Source organism: Rutidosis leptorrhynchoides, chromosome 2, assembly GCF_046630445.1.
Source record: "Rutidosis leptorrhynchoides isolate AG116_Rl617_1_P2 chromosome 2, CSIRO_AGI_Rlap_v1, whole genome shotgun sequence".
Lineage (NCBI taxonomy): Eukaryota > Viridiplantae > Streptophyta > Magnoliopsida > Asterales > Asteraceae > Rutidosis > Rutidosis leptorrhynchoides.
In genome coordinates, this window is record NC_092334.1 from 429391710 (window position 1) to 429413360 (window position 21651).

The following is a 21651-nucleotide window of genomic DNA, read 5'->3' on the forward strand; positions in this document are numbered from 1 at the left end:
GTCAATGAATTCGACTAGAAAGGTTAAATTACCTACTTGAATGGGTAGGTTGTCAGCAATTCCAACTGGGTGCTTAATGGTTTGATCAAAGAGTCGAACACTCATATCCGTTGGACTTAACTTACCTACACCTAATCTTTTATATAATGAAAGAGGCATAACACTTACACTTGCACCTAAATCTGCTAGTGCATCATACATGACACAATCACTAAGTAGACAAAGAACAATAAATTCACCCGGATCACCTACCCTAGGTGGAGGTTTTGGTGGAACTGTCTTCACCGGGTTTATATTTACGGCTTTTGTTTCTTGCACTTTCTTATTCTTTTTCTTCTTCTTCTTTCCAGAGGTATCACAATCTTTATTACCTATCACTTGCTCATACTCAACTCCTTTTCTTGGAAACGGGATGGGTGGTTTGTATGGTGCCACCACTGGCTTTACATACTCGGGTGGTGGTGGTGTAACTTCTTCATTGTTACTCTCATCTAAAACCTTCCCATCTTCTGGTGCTGGTTTTTCAGAATTCGTTGAAACCATATTAACATTCTCATTCCGAGGATTTACTTCAGTATTACTCGGTAGCTTTCCTTGTTCCCTCTCACTCATCATGCTAGCAAGAGTACCTACGTTTTTTTCTAGATTCAAAATGGAAGCTTGTTGAGTTCTTAATGACTGATCAAATCTCTCGTTCGTTTGGGTTTGAGTTTCAATAAATTGTGTTTGAGATTCAACTAGCTTGAATACCACGTCTTCCATATTTGACTTTTTCTCTTCGGTTTGTTGTTGTGGTTTATATAAGCCAGGTATTTGTTGATTGAAAGTGTTGTTTTGAGTTGGTTGGTTATTCGGACCTTGTTGGTTATACCAGTTATTTTTGGGTCCTTTTGGATTGTAAATAATGTTTTGATTTCGATTGAAGTTTAGCTTTGGCGGTTGATAATTATTTTGATAATTATTTCCAGGCCTTTGGTTCATATAGGAAACATTCTCTCGTTGTTCCAATGTTGGTTCAATGTGACAATCTTTCAATAAGTGTGGTCCACCGCATAGCTCACAACTGATTCGTATTGCGTGAATATCTTTATTCATCTTTTCCATTCGTCTTTCGAAAGCATCTATTTTTGCTGAAACGGAATCAAAGTCATGGCTAGAATCGGCTCTAGCCACTTTAGATGAACGAAAAATATCTTTTTCTTGGTGCCACTCATGCGAGTGGGAGGCTGTGTTATCAATAATTTTGTAAGCTTCAGTTGCGGTTTTCTTCATAATGGAACCACCAGCTGTTATGTCGATGTCTTTTCGTGTAGCAACGTTGACACCTTGGTAGAATATTTGTACTATTTGGTAAGTGTCTAAACCGTGTTGAGGACATCCTCTCAACATCCTTCCGAATCTTGTCCACGCCTCATATAATGTTTCATTTGGCTTTTGCGCGAACGTAACAATTTCTCCTTGAAGTCTCACGGCTTTAGATGCCGGAAAGAATTGTTTAAGAAATTTTTCAACTAAAACATCCCATGTGTCAATCGCCCCTTCAGGTAACGATTCTAACCAATCTTTGGCTTCTCCCTTTAAAGTCCAGGGAAACAACATGAGATAGATCTGCTCATCTTCCACTTCTCGGATTTTGAATAGTGTACAAATTCTTTTAAACGTACGAAGGTGTTCGTTAGGATCTTCATTCGGTGCACCACTGAATTGGCTTTGGTTAGTTACCATGTGTAGAATTTGTCCTTTGATTTCATAATCTGGCGCATTAACTTCTGGCTTAATAATGGCGTGACCTTGGCCCGTGCGTGTGGCTCTCATTCGATCTTCCATACTTAGAGGTTCCGTTACTTCCATAATTGAATTTGTTGAATACGAATCACTAGAGGATTCTGATTTAATGGTTTGTGGCTCAGGAGGAATAATTAGTGGTTCAAGATCTTGGAATTGTCCTTGAATATGCTCCGGGTTCTTAATTGTGAAGTCGGGTTCAAAAGATGGATTATCGGAAATTTGAGTTGGAGTTCTTGTTCGACTAGATGACGATTCTAAAGAAAAATCAACGGCGACAATATTTGCTAGATGTCTTGATCGAGTTACAGGTGGTGAACGTATGACCGGCGGCGAACGTCTTGCTCGGTGCATTCACTGAATATCCTATTAGTTTTTAAAAAGGAAAGAAAAATTATAATAAGTTATCCAATTAATAGACTTTTCTGATTTTGCCCACGTTTCGAATAGCCAAAAGATGCAGCAGAGGGGCAGGATTCGTTTGGTCTCAATATAATTGAGTACTGTTTGGCTCCAATAACCCGGTCCACGTACAAATCCAACTATTACTACGAACCAGAAAATTTTGATGTCTATCAATTTAACCACTTAAAATAAATTTTCGTAATTTTAAGAAATTTAGAGAAGAAGTAGAAAAAATTCTAAGTCCTAAAAACTAGAATGGCGAGAAATAAGAAAGAAATAGATTGCGCGTCGAAAAATGTCGAAAAATAAAAGGTCGAAAAATAGGCGTCGAAAAATAAAAATAAGAAAGTAGCGCGAAAAACGGCGTCGCAAAATTCTAAAGCACCTAAATCTTAGTCTAAGGAATAAGCACTTAAGGGATTTTACGGCAAAGCCTAAAAATTCTAGAAATAAAAATAACTATGGCAAAACTAAACTTAATACTAAAAATTTTAACTATAGTCTAAAAATATAAAGGTAATAAAACTTAAAAAAAAAATTATAATTTATTATATTTTTAAAAAAAAAAAAATTTTTAAAATTTTTTTTTAAAATTTTTTTTTTTAAATTTTTTTTTTTTTTTAAAAACGAATTTTTTTTTTCTTAAAAAAAAACGTTTATTTTTTTACAATTTTTTTTTTTAAAAAAAAAAAAATGAATTTTTTTTTACAAATTAATACTTTTTTTATAATTATTATTTTTTTTTCAAAACTTTTTTTTTTAATTCATTTACTATTCATGAATAGTAAATGAAAAGAAATTAATTAATTTACTATTCACATGAAAGCGACATGATAGAAATTATTAATTACAAGTTACATAATATACCCCTGAAGTATTTAATAAATACGACTTTTTAAAACTTTTACGATTCAAAATATATTCTAAAATATTATTATATTATTATATTCTATTTCAATATTATTATATTATTATATTATATTTCAATATTATTATATTATTATATTTTATTTCAATATTATTATATTATTATATTTATTAAATTATTATTATAATTAAAAATATAGCGTTTTAGCGCTCCCCGGCAGCGGCGCCAAAAACTTGATGATGTAGTGTGAGGGTACGAAATAGTATTATTTTTACTAGGAAATACTACAAAATATGACACAAGTTTTATTAATTTACGGATGGGATATACCTAAACCTTGCTACAACACTATAGGCAGTGTACCTAATCGTAGAGTAGTGTAGTTTTTAGTAAGTCCGGTTCGTTTCACAGGGAGCTAGTGATTACGTACTATATTTTTATAAAACTATATTTATATAAATATATATATATATATATATATATATATATATATATATATAAGTAGTAATATTATTATAAAAGGGGGGTTTTTACCGTTTAATGACCGGTTTGTCGATTTTATATTTTTAAGCGTAAAGATAAATGACAATAATTAAAGTGCGTAAAATAAATAAATGACGATAAATAAAATAACAATAAATAAAATTGCGATAGAATATGAAATAAAAGGATTATGCTTATTTAAACTTCCGTAATCATGATGTTTGACGTTTTGATTTTAATTAACTGTTACTCGGGTTAATTGTCCTTTGTCATGGTTTATTTGATACCTATCTGGTTTTTACCCATAATAGTCCATCGGTCATAAATATAAAGTGCGAGTGTCCTCGTCAAATTACCCTTATACCCGAAGTCAAATATTCCAACTAATTAAGGATTTAAACTGTGACGCAGTTATCACTTCTGTCAACAATTACACCAGTTATCACTGTATGTAATCTACCCCTGTTTTGATTAGATATGAATATTAATTTACCCACTTGATCAGTTTGAATAATCAATTACCCAACCCGAATAATTATTTAAATGATTATAATAGATTCCATATGAACGTCACTAAATAGGACAACCATAATCATTATTAATTATTAGGATAATTAATTTGAAGATAGGTTCGACAGACTCCAATGAGTTGTCACTCAATTAGACAATACCCCCCATCTATTAATAGTCAATAGTCCAATTTCCACAAGTGTCGGTCTTTTGCCCAAACCTTAATTATGGTACAAAGCCCAATTACCCAATTTTAGTAATTAGCCCAACATCATGATTACTTCATTTTAAATAAGCATAATAATAACTTAGCTACGAGACATTAATATAAAAAGGTTGAACATAACTTACAATGATTAAAAATAGCGTAGCGTTACACGGACAGAATTTCGACTTACACACTCAAACGATCTCTATCATAAATCTTATTATTATCATAATTTAAAATTAAAATTAAGATTATTGTTATATCTTATTACATTAACATTATGATAGAGATTTTTAGATATTGATATTGATAATAGATTTTTAGATAGAAAAAGGGATAGAAAAATGTATATTTCAATTGATCGTTACATAGCCTTTTATAGGCGAAATTAGAAATTGAATTTTCATTTACGACCCCTGAACTATGCTCAATTAACAACTTTTTATTATTTAATATTATTCTTATTATGAATTATTTAAATATTATATTTTATTCTTGTGCATAGTTGACTCGTAATTTTTACACCGTTGCGTCGAGCGTTGAGAGTTGGTTCATGTCCTGGTTCTGGATTTTCGAACGTCCTTTCGTACAATTTTATATCGTGTACTTTGCGTTTTGTAACTTGTACTCTTGTCATTTTTAGACGTTCTTCATCAATAATTTGAACCTTTTTGATTGTATCTTGTACTTTTGAGCTTTTTGGACCTTTTTGTCTTCAAATCTTCGTTTTCGCCTTTTGTCTTCGCACTTATTAAATATAAACGAATATTACTTGAAAATGGAACAATTGCAACTAAAATCTTATCTTTCTTGGGGGATTTTGCTATGAAATATATGTTCCTTTTTAGCCTTATCAATATCCCCACACTTGAGCGTTGCTTGTCCTCAAGCAATACAGTCTTGAAATAATATAATACATCACACGAATCACTTCTTTATTCTTCACACTTTGTACATAAGTGATTTTGATAGAGCGGTATAAACAATGATATTAACAATAGAACCATGGTTAAAGGTGGGTGTGTCATCCACAGTTGCCTCGGGTTTAGGTCAACGACACTTGCAATCAAATAGCCGATTTACTTTCGGTTTCCAAAGCAAAGTGCACATTTGAAAGGCGGTTTACAGTCCCACATGACTATAAAAATTTAGATCCTTTAGGAAATAGGATCTTTATGAAAACATTTGATCTTTTGAAAATTCAATCTAGCTTTTACCCTAGATAAGTTTTCTGATTTGATCCACCATTGGTGTTGCAAAATATATTTGTGGATCATTATTTTGGCTAAAACTTTTAGGCTCGTGTAATCCACTGCTATCCCGGTATCGGAAAGCACACATCCAGTTTACTTGTTCCGTATATTACCTTTCGGTAAACTACCGTCCGGTTATAAAGGAAAGCGATGAATAAGAAACTGTTAAGGCAATGTCCCGTGACATGCAGATGATTATGGTCTTATTAACGTGTTGGATGCTAGAACTATCCTTGGTAGGAGCGATAGTAAAGATCATCCTATAATTTTTTGGTCTGGCACAAGGTCCTGTCTCCGACCATGCTATGCAACCACCGTTCTTACGGTTGACACCCGATTTGGTTCAGGTGACCTAATGAATTCCAGGTGAATTTCTTAGGATTTTACGTTCAATGGTAATGAACGCATTGAAAATGGTTTTTCAGAAAACAAATCGGTTTGTATTTTTTTGATCAAAATATTTTCTCGTTCATGCTCGAGTTTAGATATCATCGAATTCCATGAGTTTGAATTCTCAATCTTTAAGGTCAATCTCTAGGATTGAGTATTATCAGTCTTAAAAGCTGATTTTTAATCTTTAAGGAGATTATCCTTTTCTGGGGATCTGATTCATTAGTCTTATCAAGCTAATTTGCACGGTGCCTCCCCATTGTACGAGATAAATCCTTCTCATGGTTAGGATAAATCTGACCACTTGGCGACCCTGTTTGATGCTGAGGTCCGTGGATTTCCTGCTGATTTTAGTGATGACTTTTCTAGATTTTTCGTCAACCTACAGCTGGTTTGGACGACAACTTCATGACCTAAATCAAGAAGCGCGTGTCTTTTTCGGAAGACTTTACTTCCTTTTAATGATGGAATTGATTCATCGTGTAGATCCATCTCTTTTTTCAAAAGTATTACAGTAAACCGGGTAAAACTGATTAGTATCGTCCAAAGCAAAAGTACCTGCAATAATCTTGTACGAAAATATGTGATATATGTTTTAAATTGAATAACTTGGTACATTCTTCCCACACTTAGTTTCTTTCTTTGCCTTTTTATTTTCTTCTATTTCATTTTAAATGAATTCAAGCGTTTTAGGGTGTTTCTCAATTTATGTCCTTTTCGAGGTAACGATAATTTCGGTATTATCACCTAGTTTTCATCGTTCATAAATATGTATAATCATGATTTTGACTTCATTTAATTGAAAATTTTTCAAATTTTCACAAAATTTGGCAAATAAACCAACCTGAGAGAATTTATAATCCTTCCCCACACTTAAGATCATGCAATGCCCTCATTTGCATGAAATCAGACTATAATTTAAATTCATGAGGGTGATTAGCGTAGAAAAGTGATTAAAAATACCGAGTTTGTAATTACCAAGCTCGTCGAATGATTGATGGCGCCTCATCATTCATTCCTTCATTTGTTATATCACATTTGTTGTTTTGCGTCTTGTCGTCAAAATTAGTACCTTTTGCTGAACTTAATGTTAGTCTTTGAAAGTGCGTTGTTCTACCCTGTTTTGTACATAATATAAAATACAAACATATATATACATATTTTTGAAGTTGGGTATATTACCCCACGTTCAAAAATTTATAAAGTCTAATATCTTTTTGGCATACTTTAGATCAATAAAAATAATGATAACAAAATTTGCCGTCCCACCCTCGGGTAAAGCAATTTCGGTTCAATGACCTAGTGTTCAACTTACGACGAATTTTAAAAATCATATTTTTAACTTAAAGAAATAAAGTAAATTTTGTTTTTTTAAAATCACAATAAAACATAAATTAAAATGCATATTAATTTCAAATAAAACCTAAAAAAAAAATAAAAATTCAGAATGGAGGGAGAAAACTAGTTCTTTAGTGTCTGCTAGCGGAAAAGACCAATCGGATTCCATTCTCGGAACTACACGAGAACAGAACAAATAACTTTAGACAGCATTATCTTTTTAGAACATTCGAATCTCCCCACACTTAGGTAGCTGTGGTGTTGAAATTGTGATTAACTTCATTGTCAATTTCTCTTGGTCCATAATCAACTTGCCTATCTGTGACTTTTTCTTTAAGCCAGTGCCCGGCTTCTTCCGTAATATCCCATAATTCAACTAGCTTCGCCCTTTCTTTAGGCGACAGATTGGATACTAACCGGTTACATAACTTAAAGTTCCCCTTACTTCTAGCATCAATAGCCCGTTTAAAAATTTTCTTCATTGAACTGTTAATAACGGGGTCATCTAATTTCGTATCAACAACGGGGTCCTTTGTTATTGGGTTATCATTAGGTGTTACTTCATTTTTCCCACACTTAGGCGTTTCATTATTGCTAAGCACTGCCGTTGGAGTTGGTAAAACAACATGGTTATTATCAATCGTTTTTATTGGTTCAACGGTTTTGGTTGGTGGAGGTTTAGATTTTCGAATCATAAAGGTGATCGATTTGTCACCACTTTTAAGTGTCATTCTTCCATTTCCTACATCAAATAACGCCCCGGTGGACGCAAAGAATGGTCGACCTAAAATTAGAGGAATGTTTGGGTCCTCTTCTATGTCAATGACAATGAATTCGACTAGAAAGGTTAAATTACCTACTTGAATGGGTAGGTTGTCAGCAATTCCAACTGGGTGCTTAATGGTTTGATCAAAGAGTCGAACACTCATATCCGTTGGACTTAACTTACCTACACCTAATCTTTTATATAATGAAAGAGGCATAACACTTACACTTGCACCTAAATCTGCTAGTGCATCATACATGACACAATCACTAAGTAGACAAGGAACAATAAATTCACCCGGATCACCTACCCTAGGTGGAGGTTTTGGTGGAACTGTCTTCACCGGGTTTATATTTACGGCTTTTGTTTCTTGCACTTTCTTATTCTTTTTCTTCTTCTTCTTTCCAGAGGTATCACAATCTTTATTACCTATCACTTGCTCATACTCAACTCCTTTTCTTGGAAACGGGATGGGTGGTTTGTATGGTGCCACCACTGGCTTTACATACTCGGGTGGTGGTGGTGTAACTTCTTCATTGTTACTCTCATCTAAAACCTTCCCATCTTCTGGTGCTGGTTTTTCAGAATTCGTTGAAACCATATTAACATTCTCATTCCGAGGATTTACTTCAGTATTACTCGGTAGCTTTCCTTGTTCCCTCTCACTCATCATGCTAGCAAGAGTACCTACGTGTTTTTCTAGATTCAAAATGGAAGCTTGTTGAGTTCTTAATGACTGATCAAATCTCTCGTTCGTTTGGGTTTGAGTTTCAATAAATTGTGTTTGAGATTCAACTAGCTTGAATACCACGTCTTCCATATTTGACTTTTTCTCTTCGGTTTGTTGTTGTGGTTTATATAAGCCAGGTATTTGTTGATTGAAAGTGTTTTTTTGAGTTGGTTGGTTATTCGGACCTTGTTGGTTATACCAGTTATTTTTGGGTCCTTTTGGATTGTAAAGAATGTTTTGATTTCGATTGAAGTTTAGCTTTGGCGGTTGATAATTATTTTGATAATTATTTCCAGGCCTTTGGTTCATATAGGAAACATTCTCTCGTTGTTCCAATGTTGGTTCAATGTGACAATCTTTCAATAAGTGTGGTCCACCGCATAGCTCACAACTGATTCGTATTGCGTGAATATCTTTATTCATCTTTTCCATTCGTCTTTCGAAAGCATCTATTTTTGCTGAAACGGAATCAAAGTCATGGCTAGAATCGGCTCTAGCCACTTTAGATGAACGAAAAATATCTTTTTCTTGGTGCCACTCATGCGAGTGGGAGGCTGTGTTATCAATAATTTTGTAAGCTTCAGTTGCGGTTTTCTTCATAATGGAACCACCAGCTGTTATGTCGATGTCTTTTCGTGTAGCAACGTTGACACCTTGGTAGAATATTTGTACTATTTGGTAAGTGTCTAAACCGTGTTGAGGACATCCTCTCAACATCCTTCCGAATCTTGTCCACGCCTCATATAATGTTTCATTTGGCTTTTGCGCGAACGTAACAATTTCTCCTTGAAGTCTCACGGCTTTAGATGCCGGAAAGAATTGTTTAAGAAATTTTTCAACTAAAACATCCCATGTGTCAATCGCCCCTTCAGGTAACGATTCTAACCAATCTTTGGCTTCTCCCTTTAAAGTCCAGGGAAACAACATGAGATAGATCTGCTCATCTTCCACTTCTCGGATTTTGAATAGTGTACAAATTCTTTTAAACGTACGAAGGTGTTCGTTAGGATCTTCATTCGGTGCACCACTGAATTGGCTTTGGTTAGTTACCATGTGTAGAATTTGTCCTTTGATTTCATAATCTGGCGCATTAACTTCTGGCTTAATAATGGCGTGACCTTGGCCCGTGCGTGTGGCTCTCATTCGATCTTCCATACTTAGAGGTTCCGTTACTTCCATAATTGAATTTGTTGAATACGAATCACTAGAGGATTCTGATTTAATGGTTTGTGGCTCAGGAGGAATAATTAGTGGTTCAAGATCTTGGAATTGTCCTTGAATATGCTCCGGGTTCTTAATTGTGAAGTCGGGTTCAAAAGATGGATTATCGGAAATTTGAGTTGGAGTTCTTGTTCGACTAGATGACGATTCTAAAGAAAAATCAACGGCGACAATATTTGCTAGATGTCTTGATCGAGTTACAGGTGGTGAACGTATGACCGGCGGCGAACGTCTTGCTCGGTGCATTCACTGAATATCCTATTAGTTTTTAAAAAGGAAAGAAAAATTATAATAAGTTATCCAATTAATAGACTTTTCTGATTTTGCCCACGTTTCGAATAGCCAAAAGATGCAGCAGAGGGGCAGGATTCGTTTGGTCTCAATATAATTGAGTACTGTTTGGCTCCAATAACCCGGTCCACGTACAAATCCAACTATTACTACGAACCAGAAAATTTTGATGTCTATCAATTTAACCACTTAAAATAAATTTTCGTAATTTTAAGAAATTTAGAGAAGAAGTAGAAAAAATTTTAAGTCCTAAAAACTAGAATGGCGAGAAATAAGAAAGAAATAGATTGCGCGTCGAAAAATGTCGAAAAATAAAAGGTCGAAAAATAGGCGTCGAAAAATAAAAATAAGAAAGTAGCGCGAAAAACGGCGTCGCAAAATTCTAAAGCACCTAAATCTTAGTCTAAGGAATAAGCACTTAAGGGATTTTACGGCAAAGCCTAAAAATTCTAGAAATAAAAATAACTATGGCAAAACTAAACTTAATACTAAAAATTGTAACTATAGTCTAAAAATATAAAGGTAATAAAACTTAAAAAAAAAATTATAATTTATTATATTTTTAAAAAAAAAATTTTTTTTTAAATTTTTTTTTAAAATTTTTTTTTTTTTTTTAAAAACGAATTTTTTTTTTCTTAAAAAAAAACGTTTTTTTTTTACAATTTTTTTTTTTAAAAAAAAAAAATGAATTTTTTTTTACAAATTAATACTTTTTTTATAATTATTATTTTTTTTTCAAAACTTTTTTTTAATTCATTTACTATTCATGAATAGTAAATGAAAAGAAATTAATTAATTTACTATTCACATGAAAGCGACATGATAGAAATTATTAATTACAAGTTACATAATATACCCCTGAAGTATTTAATAAATACGACTTTTTAAAACTTTTACGATTCAAAATATATTCTAAAATATTATTATATTATTATATTCTATTTCAATATTATTATATTATTATATTATATTTCAATATTATTATATTATTATATTTTATTTCAATATTATTATATTATTATATTTATTAAATTATTATTATAATTAAAAATATAGCGTTTTAGCGCTCCCCGGCAGCGGCGCCAAAAACTTGATGATGTAGTGTGAGGGTACGAAATAGTATTATTTTTACTAGGAAATACTACAAAATATGACACAAGTTTTATTAATTTACGGATGGGATATACCTAAACCTTGCTACAACACTATAGGCAGTGTACCTAATCGTAGAGTAGTGTAGTTTTTAGTAAGTCCGGTTCGTTCCACAGGGAGCTAGTGATTACGTACTATATTTTTATAAAACTATATTTATATAAATATATATATATATATATATATATATATATATATATATATATATAAGTAGTAATATTATTATAAAAGGGGGGTTTTTACCGTTTAATGACCGGTTTGTCGATTTTATATTTTTAAGCGTAAAGATAAATGACAATAATTAAAGTGCGTAAAATAAATAAATGACGATAAATAAAATAACAATAAATAAAATTGCGATAGAATATGAAATAAAAGGATTATGCTTATTTAAACTTCCGTAATCATGATGTTTGACGTTTTGATTTTAATTAACTGTTACTCGGGTTAATTGTCCTTTGTCATGGTTTATTTGATACCTATCTGGTTTTTACCCATAATAGTCCATCGGTCATAAATATAAAGTGCGAGTGTCCTCGTCAAATTACCCTTATACCCGAAGTCAAATATTCCAACTAATTAAGGATTTAAACTGTGACGCAGTTATCACTTCTGTCAACAATTACACCAGTTATCACTGTATGTAATCTACCCCTGTTTTGATTAGATATGAATATTAATTTACCCACTTGATCAGTTTGAATAATCAATTACCCAACCCGAATAATTAATTAAATGATTATAATAGATTCCATATGAACGTCACTAAATAGGACAACCATAATCATTATTAATTATTAGGATAATTAATTTGAAGATAGGTTCGACAGACTCCAATGAGTTGTCACTCAATTAGACAATACCCCCCCATCTATTAATAGTCAATAGTCCAATTTCCACAAGTGTCGGTCTTTTGCCCAAACCTTAATTATGGTACAAAGCCCAATTACCCAATTTTAGTAATTAGCCCAACATCATGATTACTTCGTTTTAAATAAGCATAATAATAACTTAGCTACGAGACATTAATATAAAAAGGTTGAACATAACTTACAATGATTAAAAATAGCGTAGCGTTACACGGACAGAATTTCGACTTACACACTCAAACGATCTCTATCATAAATCTTATTATTATCATAATTTAAAATTAAAATTAAGATTATTGTTATATCTTATTACATTAACATTATGATAGAGATTTTTAGATATTGATATTGATAATAGATTTTTAGATAGAAAAAGGGATAGAAAAATGTATATTTCAATTGATCGTTACATAGCCTTTTATAGGCGAAATTAGAAATTGAATTTTCATTTACGACCCCTGAACTATGCTCAATTAACAACTTTTTATTATTTAATATTATTCTTATTATGAATTATTTAAATATTATATTTTATTCTTGTGCATAGTTGACTCGTAATTTTTACACCGTTGCGTCGAGCGTTGAGAGTTGGTTCATGTCCTGGTTCCGGATTTTCGAACGTCCTTTCGTACAATTTTATATCGTGTACTTTGCGTTTTGTAACTTGTACTCTTGTCATTTTTAGACGTTCTTCATCAATAATTTGAACCTTTTTGATTGTATCTTGTACTTTTGAGCTTTTTGGACCTTTTTGTCTTCAAATCTTCGTTTTCGCCTTTTGTCTTCGCACTTATTAAATATAAACGAATATTACTTGAAAATGGAACAATTGCAACTAAAATCTTATCTTTCTTGGGGGATTTTGCTATGAAATATATGTTCCTTTTTAGCCTTATCAGTGAATTATAGGTTTAATATTGCAAACAATATTTAATTTAAACAATAAAAATTTATGTTTGAAGACATAAAAGTCCTTTTTAAACCACCAAATTATATGCTAGAAAACATATAATAAAACATTATTCCATTTTCCGTGAGCCACCTGGTAACCACTTAACCCTTTATTTACCCTTGCCAAACACAATAAATAATATACACCGAACAAGTGTATCTACAACAAAATACGAAGTACTAAACATTCCGATAACAAATTGCTAGCGCGACTAGCTCGAAATGGGGTTGTCAAACCCGATAGATCTATCCATAGAATTCGCGTTCACCAGTAGAAACCAGTGATTACAGTTACCAGACTAGGGAATATTTTTGTTCAACTCACAATGAATAATTTAAACCAACTTTCACTTGTGTCCAGAATATAAAATAAATTGCATGTATTCTCATCCCAAAAGATTTAAAATATAAAAATGGGACTATAACTCACCTTATTAGCAAACGAAGTAACCACACAATTATGCGAACAGCAAATGAAGTAAAGTGATCATGAATGATCACAACGCCGACCTATAAATAAAGCAGGTCGATATAAATAACTAACTTAGGTCAAGTCTTAGTATGATAGCTATTGTACATGTTGCAAGTAGACATAGAACAATACTCAACATGCATCGGTTTGATCGGAACAGCGTACGGACACACACTTTCTATTTTTAGAAAGTTTCTATTTTTAGCAGGTTTCCATTTTTGGAAAGTTTCTATTTTAGGAAAGTTTCTATTTTTGGAAAGTTTATATTTTTGGAAAGTTTCCAAATTTAGAAAGTTTCTATTTTTAGAAAGTTTTAAGTTAGGAAAGTTTCCTTATTTAGAAAGTCAACAGAAGTCAACTGAAAGTCAAAGTCAACCGAAAGTCAACTCAAAAGTCAACCTTGGTCAAACATACTCAACATTAATTTTAAAAGTGCATGTTATAATAATAACATAAGCTATAATGTTTATTAAAGTTAAAAGTGTATAATTAAGTCATAACATAAGTTTAATAAAATTAAAATGAATTACTAAAGTTAACATAAGTTGAAATGATATAATTAATATAACATAAGTATTTAATTAATTAATTAAATATTAGTCATAATATAAGTATTATTAATTAATAATAAATTTTAATTCATATCATAAGTATTAATAATGAATTATTAATCATATCATAAGTTTCTAATTAAAATTATTAAATCATAAGTATTTAATAATTAAATCATAATTAAATAAAACTATGTCTTATAATAATTAAATAATTATTTAATCTTTATTATAAGTCTTAAAATAATATTCTCATAAAATGAATTTAATACTTATCATAAGTATTTTTCATTAATAATAAAAGTATTATTAATCATAAGTTTAATTAAAATGTTAATTAAATCATAAGTAATAATTAAATGATATAATAAATATATATCATAAGTCTTAAATGATAATAATTACTTCTTATATCATAAGTAATTAATCAATAATGAAAATCATTATTTTTATCATAAGTTTTAATATTTAACCATAAGTTTTAATTCAAAAGTTCATCGGGTCATAACTTGAGCCCCGGGAATCAGTTTTCGGCGAGCCTTATATATATCTTCGCCTAACCAACCCACCTGACACATTAGTGTGCTCAAGAACATCCCAAGAACAGTCACCAAGTCGTGACTTACAGCTCTAAATCAGTTTGTACCTTTAATCCGCTCAAAAACGTATTTTAGTCATAACGGGTGATCCGTGGCTCGGATTTCGATGACCCGAACATGAAAGTTCATCCCATCATCAACTCTAACACACTAGTACACCCTAAAGACTCCAAAAAATGGTCACAAAGTCGGACCATAACTGAACCAATTCGTTTTCACCATTTAATCTTTACAAAACACCATTTTAATCATATCTTAAGCTCCGGGAATCGAAACGACATGAATCCGGAGTCTAAAATTAATATCTTGATGAGAGGAACTCATCTAGACACTTTAATTTCACATTTATATCAGTTATATTTACAGAAAACAACGAACAAGCTGCTGTCCCAATATTATCAAACCGAAAACATGAATTAATGAGCAATTCTACGCATATAATCAACAATACAATAACATGTAAGCATCATACTATTAATATAACATATAAAAACAGTAAAATATAAGAAAAATCAAAAATTTAGGGTTAGGGTTTATACCCTAATCAAGAATCAACAAGTATAATCGCGTAAAGAACGGAATGAGGAACGCGTTGATGCACTTTAATTGATGATCCAAGCTAGCTTTCAATTGATGGTGATGATGATGATGGTTGATATGGGGGACGGCAATAATGGGGAGGGAGGAAGAAAAGGAGAGCAAAAAGGGATAAGGGTTTGTGAAAAATAAAATGGAATTTTTAAATGAAGTAGTAAATGAAAAAAAAAAATAAAGCACTCCCCCCCTTACAAAGGGTTCGGCCGAATTGGTTATGGGGGTGGGCCCCATGGCCCAAATTTTGTTAACTGATAATTTCCTTGTGGCCCGAAAGCCCGAACGAATCCCGAAACGCGAAAACGCACTTACGCGATTAAAAATCCGGAAAGATAACAAACGCGCGACGAAAAATAAATATAAATACACCTTATAATAATATGATCTTAAAATATCATATTTAAAATGTTTAGGATTTAAAAATCCCGAAAGCTCGACCGTTGGTTTGAAAACCGAAAAGATTCGCCGGATGGAAATCCGCGACACGTAGAAACGTATAGTTTAAAATATGAATACAAATATTCATATAACACATATTAATTAATATATTACTATAAAATAATAATATAGATCATAAAAATGACGTGGCACGAATAACAATTAACGGTCGTTAAATAATTAACGGCAAAAGATAACGGAAAAAGTCGGGTCGTGACAGTACCTTCCCGTTACGGAAATTTCGTCCCGAAATTTAAGCAGGTGCAGGGGTTGACTCAACATTTGGGAACAAATGCGGGTACTTCTGCCTCATCTAATCTTCACGCTCCCAAGTGAACTCGGGACCGATTCGTTCCATCTAACTCGAAAAATAGGAATTCTACTCTGTTTAAGAGTCTTAACCTTTCGATCCATAATTTCAACAGGTTCCTTAAAAGAAAAAGTAGTTTCTTATCAACATGAAGTCCCTCCATAGGAATGGTTTCCTCGACCTCGGCCAAACACTTCTTTAAATTCGATACATGAAAAACATCGTGAACAGCACTGAGTTCTTGTGGCAATTTCAAACGATAAGCCACGGGTCCAACTCTCTCAATAATTTCAAAAGGTCCAACAAATCGAGGATTCAACTTTCCCCCTTTTACCAAAACGTATCACGCCCTTCCAAGGCAATACCTTCAACATAACACGATCACCGACCTGAAATTTAATATCGTTCCTTCTCTTATTGGCATAGCTCTTTTGCCGACTTCTGACGGTTCTCAATCCTTCCTTAATCTATACGATCTTCTCGGTAGTCTCATGAATAATGTCTGGACCTGTGAGTTGAGCATCCCCAACCTCATTCTAACCGACAGGAGACCTACACTTTCTACCATACAGAGCTTCAAACGGTGCAGCTTTAATACTTGCATGATAGCTGTTGTTATAAGAAAGCTTAGCCAACGACAAGTATCTATCCCTACAATTACCAAAATCAATTACGCACGCCCTCAACATGCCTTCTAACGTTTGGATGGTCCTTTAATTCTGACCGTCCGACGGTGGATGATAAGCGGTGCTCATATCCAATTTAGTTCCCAAAGCATCTTGTAAAGACTGCCAAAACCTCGCCGTAAATCGACTGTCTTGATCCGAAATAATAGATACGGGAACACCATGCCTCAAAACAATTTCCTTCAATTATAAACGGGTAAGCTTCTCCCTCGAATCAGTTTCCTTAATCGGTAAGAAATGAGCTGATTTTGTGAGTCGGTCACAATCACCCAAATGGCGTTGTAACCACCCACAACTCACAATAACTTCGTAATAAAATCCATTGTAATACCTTCCCACTTCCACTCGGGAATCTCAGGTTGCACCAAAAGTCCAGACGGTTTCTAATGTTCAGCCTTAACCTTAGCACAGGTCAAACAGTTAACCACATACGTAGCCATATCAGCTTTCAAATTAGGCCACCAATACAGCTCCTTAAGATCATGATACATCTTTCCTGAACCAGGATGAATAGAGTACCCATACTTATGAGCCTCATCTAAAACAAGTTTCGTAGATCACCAAACTTCGGAACCCAAAGGCATCCCGCAAAAATACCGAGTGCCATCGGTTCGTACCTCAAACTGTCTACTTAGGCCTTTGACCTTCCCGTTACGAAATTTTCCTCCTTCAAGGCTTCTTGTTGAGCTGCAAGAATCTGCCTTGCGAGGTTTGTTCGTATGGTCATATTCAAGGCCCTAAACTTACGAGGTTCAACTCTCTCTTTTCGACTCAAAGCATCGGCTACAACATTGGCCTTTCCAGGATGATATAGAAGTTCAAAATCATAATCGTTCAACGTCTCAACCCATCTTCGCTGTCTCATATTTAGCTGTTTTTGATCAAGAATATGTTGAAGACTTTTGTGATCAGTGTACACTGCACATTTGACCCCATATAAGTAATGTCTCCAATTCTTGAGTGCGAATATAACAACTCCCAATTCTAAATCATGGGTTGTATAATTCTGCTCGTAGATCTTCAACTGATATGACGCATATGCAATAACCTTCTTTCATTGCATCAAAACACACCCAAAGCCTTGACGCGAAGTATCACAATAAACAACAAAATCATAATTACCCTTAGGTAGTGACAATATCGGAGCGGTAGTCAACTTCTTCTTCAAAATTTGAGAAGCAGTCTCTTGTTCATCCTTCCACTCATACTTCTCCCCCTTATGCGTTAAAGCAGTCAGAGGTGTCGCTATACGAGAGAAATCTTGAATGAACCTTCTATAATATCCTACCAATCCTAGAAACTGACGGATCTGAGTAGGAGTTTTCGGAGTTTCCCACTTTTCGATCGCCTCAATCTTAGCAGGATCAACTTGTATTCCCTGTTTACTAACAATGTGACCAAGGAATTGAACTTCTCTTAACCAGAAATCACACTTAGAGAACTTAGCGTACAACTCTTCTTTTCTCAATAGATCAAGCACTAACTTCAAGTGTTCTTCGTGCTCTTCATCACTCTTAGAATAAATAAGGATGTCGTCAATGAAAACAATAACGAACTTGTCTAAATAAGGTCTGCACACATGGTTCATGAGGTCCATGAACACAGCAGATGCATTTGTCAATCCGAACAGCATAACAAGAAACTCAAAGTGACCGTAACGGGTGCGAAAAGCAGTTTTCGAAACATCAGATTCTTTAACACGCAACTGATGATAACCGGAACGAAGATCGATTTCAGAATAAACGGACAAACCTTGAAGTTGATCGAACAGATCATCAATTCTCAGAAGAGGGTAACGGTTCTTAACTGTAAGCTTGTTCAACTCGCGATAATCACTATACCATCGGAACGAACCACCCTTCTTCTTAACAAACAAAACAGGAGCTCCCCAAGGGGACGAACTGGGATGAATGAAATGTAGTTGCAACAATGAGGGAAGAAATATATGAAGTAGTCACTTCGGTGGCATAGATATTTAAGGCAATTCTCTCGAAGGAGATAATGAGGATCATGGACTTCAAAGTAAATTTTGATTACATTTCCGAAAGGAAGACGTACGAAAGGTGTGATATTTCAACGAGAGTGAACTTCCTTGTACAATGAGCGAGGCAATCTAGGATTCATCCATATTCTTAAATTTATGTGCGGATGAAAAGAACGCGAATCATGGGTTATAAAGAATGGCCGACTCCAGGTTAGATGAATCTCCAAAAATAATTTCGTGCACCCTAAAGTATCGAATCCTAGGATTGATGTTTACGAGGGTGTTGCGGTTGACAGCGAAAATTGAGAGTAGAAACTCCTCAAACGGTCTAGAGTAATATATATCCATGATACCCATTATAACAACAGTTGGGGTAGAAACCCACCTAGCGCCTTTTCTACAATAAGGTGACCATCGAGGGTACCCCAGAAAATTGATTTATCGGTCCGCGTTTCGGCCATGTCCAACCATAAGAGATAAAATCTAATGAGCGCAAAGACTCTCCAACAAATTTACAAAGCCGGCCCCCAAAGTGGTGTATGAGTTTCTATCAATGAACTTAATGGTAAGTTTCATCCTTAAACGGAGGATGAGGAGAACTGTGATCCAAACACTCGGTAGAGTAATGCGAAAATTCTAATGTAATCAATCAAAGGAGTTTTGAAAAAGCTTGAAACGTCTGATGTAACCCCATAAATGGAACGAAGCTCTTAGTAAATTTAGAAGTATGTACAACGTGTACCATTTTACGTAAATCAATTTGAGTTAACTAAACAACTCAACAAGAGTGGTTTTTAAAATAATTTTGAAGGTATAATTTAGTGTATAATAGCCAAAATAGGTAAGGGTAAATTAGTCCATTTGAATTCATACGTACATATATGATTTTATAAATAGTATACATGACAAAATATTTCATTACTTCTATTCGCCCATAAATCTCGTGAGAACCGCCCAATTGCACAAATGTGTAAAAATTTTAATGAAAAGCAGGGTATCCGCATTACAGAGGTTACGAGTTGAAGTAAGATCGTTAAAGCTCGGGTGATGGACTTGAATCGTCTTGCGACATCTAATCAATAAATGCTACGAGGTCATGAAAACCAATGAGTTAAATATTGTTTTGACTATTATCAGGACATAAGTCCTTGGGCCAAAACTCTTCACGTGCGAAGCTGTCACTAACAATCGAGTTATGAATGATAAAACATAGGGTAAGTAGTTCGGTTAAGACGAGTCTCTCGTATATCAACAAATAAGATAATGAGTATCTTCCTTACTCATGTAACAACGTTAGAATTTCCGAATGAGTGGTGTATAAATTTTCTCTGACTCGCTTTCTATTCCTCATGTCACAATATTGGGACTTTTTATGAATTAACGTAATATAATCACGTTGGCCTGACGCCATTATATTTCACTAACTCATAGTTCCATTCCAATATCACTACATAAGGTCAGGACACGTGGTCAACCTCGAATTTCAACACAATTTCCCTAAAACAATTTCTTAACAATGTGCTAAGGATAGCACAAGAGACAAAGACATCGAAAGTAATGAATAGGAGTAATGGTGACATGAAAATGTCTTCGAAGTACCAAGAATCTCTAAAAGTCAAGGATGACGTTTTTCGGTTCAAAAACCAAAGCACATAGGCACAACGGCACAATGGCATGTAACGTAACAAAAATGTTATATACCCAAACACAATAGCTGACATTGAAATGCCGAGCCTTTAGAAGTCAAGAATGACATCTCGCGTAATATAACTCAAACGTTATATACATAACCATAATAGATGACATAGAAATGCCGAGAATTTTAGAACACGTAATGTAACTCAAATGTTATATCAATAAACACAAATTATGACATAGAAATGTCGAGAATTTCAGAAGTCAAGAATGTCACCCCCCCTCGGTTTCACTAACCAAGGTGTTCCCATAAAAGATGAACTCGCATGAGTCGGAGAATACGTTTAAATCGGAATGGGAGTTCCTCCCGGATTCAGAACATAATAGAAATGTATGTATGATAACAATATACATACCAATACGATACAAATAATCACATATAGTAATATATAATAGGCCGGGCTGTAGACTAGACTCACTAATGCACCCTATTGACTCGGGTAACGACATCAATGCAGCCTAATTCCCTACAACCAGAGCTCTGATACCAACTGTGATGACTCCGTCAAAACACTTAACGGCTCCGTCACTTGGTCCCACAGCTTGATCGAAACTCTATATGAATTTAATAAAACAACCTTGCATTCTTTATTTAAAAATGATTTCCTATAAAGGAAATCTACTAAAATGTATAAGTTTAGAAAAACTATACAATAATACTTTAACCAAAAGTTGACCAAACAAAGTCAACAAACAACCACTATTTAATGTAACAAAATAGAATGCAAGTTAATGTTTAACAAAAGCTGCCATCATAAAAATGCAGACTCTCTAAGCACAGCGGAAGCAATCAATCATGAACCTGAGAATAAAACATGCGAGTAACTGTCAACAAAAATGTTGAGTGAATTATAGGTTTAATATTGCAAACAATATTTAATTTAAACAATAAAAATTTATGTTTGAAGACATAAAAGTCCTTTTTAAACCACCAAATTATATGCTAGAAAACATATAATAAAACATTATTCCATTTTCCATGAGCCACCTGGTAACCACTTAACCCTTTATTTACCCTTGCCAAACACAATAAATAATATACACCGAACAAGTGTATCTACAACAAAATACGAAGTACTAAACATTCCGATAACAAATTGCT